Genomic DNA, 3,155 nt, shown 5'->3' with positions numbered 1-3,155 from the left:
TTTTAGATTTTTTTTTTTTTTTTAAACTTTGCAATTACAGCAGTGACAGCCACAAAGAAGTTCTTAAAGAGCTGCATGCATTGCAGACACCTGATTACAGTGAATGTTGTTTGACTGACCAACTTAGCACCGGGTGCAGTCTTCAGTGAAGTGAGGTATTGCTACCTCACACCAACAAACACCTCTATTTACAAAATGGTTGCAATGTGCCAGATCTGATATTGCATACTGGGCTGGCCTTTTTCCAAGTGCTTATTGTGGTGAATATACCTGTCCTGTTAGACTTTTTTTTTTAATCTTATGACAGTTCTATTTTTCTACCACCTACTTCTCCAGAATTAAGTGCTAGTTATGTGTATCTAACATACAGCTAGCAAGAGGGCAATGTAGTCTTTCCCTTTGACAGTTATTCCTTGCCCTAGCTCTTCTCTTAAAATGGAAGCAAAACAGCCTTATTACATTTCTAATAAATATTTAACAGATTTGTGAAAAACAGATGCAAAGGTCCCTATTAACAGTATCTAAAGAATCACTACATCAAAAATTCTTCACCATTCATTATTAAATGGCAAATTGGCACAAACAAAAAGCTTTACAACCTCCAGCTAAGCTACACCAGTTTCTGAGCAACTTAACTGCAGACTTGTTTTGAACACGAGAGAAAGGATGTGATGACTTTACTGGAAACTTTACTTGAAAATGCCAGTCTTTCCCCAAGCTCCTGCAAATAATAAAACCATCTTGTAAACACTATGCTTATAGCTACATTAGGGGGAAAAACAGGCTCAAGTTTTGTATCCAATTCAAGATTCCTAGGAGGAAAGCCTTTATTTTTGGAAATATTATGTATGCAAAACCACATTTTATGTACAGTCAGAAAAATTGTTTTAAGTTTGACATAAGTTGGTAAAGTATAAGTAATTAATTGACCCAAATACTTCAAATGTAAACTAATCCTCAATATCTTAAATGAGTTTTAAAATAATGACAACATTTAACATCTCACTACTATTTTGTGCAGCCATGTTACTAAAAGCAATGGCATGATACCAACAGTGATACCTTTAGCAAGAAGGCTATCAGGAGCAGGCTAATTGCCGGGTTTAATTATACTTTGCCACAAAAAAATTGAGAAAGTTATTTTTTTAAATGGCTAAAGCCAAAACAGGCAGAATTAAAACGAGTTACACAGGGAGAACAAATACTTAAACTTAAGTGGTACCTTTCCACGTTCAAAAGCTCACCTACAAACAGATTTGGATTCTTTCATAGCATTGCTTTTTGGCTTTGTAAGAACTTAAATCTAACATCTTTAACAGTTGGTTTCCAGAGACACTACAGGACAGTCGACAAACTTCTCAGTAAAAACTAACAAAACTATGTTAAATCACTATGAATACTTCCTGAATTACTGGTCTTCTCTTAGGATCAGCAAACTACACAAGATAACAAAAGTAAATCTCTCAAGGGGCCCAAACTTCCTCTGTTATGTTTCTATGACAGTGCTGCCTTCTTGGTGCATCTGGTTCAAGAACAGAAGTACTTATCCCACACTAAATTCTTTGCTCCAATTAGACTGTCAAGATATTTGTTGGCTCAGTTGAATTGCTTAGCCTCATTCTTGCAGCAAGGTTCTTCCTCCTGAACTGCAGGCTGAAATGCTCAGGACACAGCAGATATAAGAATGGCAGGAGTATGTGCATCCTCACAGAGCAGAAACCATTTGACCCTACCCTCAATGAGTTGTCAATATGCCCAGAGGAAAAAGTGCTCATGGTGAGGAAGAAAAGGTGAGTGAATGATCAACATAACCTTGTGTAATTTGATTGGCAAGTGAACACAAGGCACTAGAAAGGGAGAAAAAAGTTACATCACTCATACATACTTGGGAAATAAATGAAGACCAAAAATATAAATGAGAGGAGGGAGAAGGGCTACTAAATGTGTGATGAAAGTAAGCCAGACAGACAGACAAAGGGTCACAAAACACAGACTAGTTCTGACATAAGTTTTAAGATAACAGGAAATGTAAATACAAGTTATGTAGCATTCTCTCTCCCATTTCGTTGTATGTTGTCCAGCTAAATGGACTTCTCCAGCCCAACAACCTGTCTTGTCTGTAGCAAGCTAAGCACACGTTTGCGTCCTGTGTAAGTAATGACAAAGAATCAAAGAAGGGTTTCTAAAGTTCTAAGCTATTTCCAAGCCTCTAGAGGAAGCTGCCACTTTAGCAATGAAAATTCAGAATGCTCAGAATTCTTGCATAGAGTATTGGCTCTCACCAACTCCAGGCTGACTTCAGAGATTAATTTTTCTGATACATTGTAAACTGAACAGCAGAAATGCATCATTTTAGGTTTATATATTGTTAAAAAAGAGTGATTAGTCTCCCTCTCCTTGCACACTCCAACACAAGTGGAATAGAGAACATTAAAGGTTACAGCCATTAGCTAGAATTCCATCTAACGTGCTGCATACGTGCCACAGCACCAGTTCAATTTTCTAGCGAACTCTAAAGCTACAGATGTGGTGACCATCTTTCTCTACCACTTACCAGATTTGATTTACACTTTAGCACATCTTCCAGTGCACATAACTAACACAGACACCAGAAGAAGCTATTATGCCACATGATACCAAGGTTAAATACCAAATTTCATTCTTGAAACCTTCTCCTTTTCAGTTGATAAGTTCTACACTTCGTTTGTAAGGAATTTAAAATTGGCTCAGTAATTTGAGTGAGGCATGCCTTACATATGGCAAAGTAGTGTCATTGTAAGAGAAATGCATGAACTTAAGTGTCAGATTCTACACACAACCTGAACTCTGTCAGGAGATAGTTCACTTTTTTTTTTTAAATATAAAAAATACCACAGGTTTCTCACACAGCTTCTTTTAACTTCAAATTCCCTTGAGCTTGAAACAATACTGACCTTCCTTAAGAGCAAACAAGTCAAGTGCTCATGTAAATCAAAAGCAACAGTTAATGCACCAAAGAATGATTTTAAAGTAGTGTATTATGATGCACAACATACAGTAAGTTGCTGTCTTGCTACACAGGAGTCCTAATCACCCCATTAACTACACGAGTGTCAGATTATAGTTGACAATTTAAAGACAAAATTGTCAAGTTCATAGTCAGAACTTGTGCTTAT

The 3,155-nt window shown here is 36.8% G+C and overlaps 1 protein-coding gene across 4 annotated transcripts in view; it reads right to left on the bottom strand.

Moving 5' to 3' along the window:
* Nucleotides 1–3,155, bottom strand: part of HNRNPD (heterogeneous nuclear ribonucleoprotein D) — a 24,782-nt gene continuing 21,627 nt past the window's right edge. For all 4 annotated transcript variants that reach the window (XR_012645475.1, XM_074993737.1, XM_074993738.1 and 1 more), the window contains one exon: nt 1–3,155. This exon is cut by the window's right edge and continues 593 nt beyond it. The gene's annotated coding sequence lies outside the window, so the exon portion shown is untranslated.

Source organism: Carettochelys insculpta, chromosome 4 (genome assembly GCF_033958435.1).
Source record: "Carettochelys insculpta isolate YL-2023 chromosome 4, ASM3395843v1, whole genome shotgun sequence".
Lineage (NCBI taxonomy): Eukaryota > Metazoa > Chordata > Testudines > Carettochelyidae > Carettochelys > Carettochelys insculpta.
This window is presented reverse-complemented; position numbering and strand designations above follow the sequence as displayed.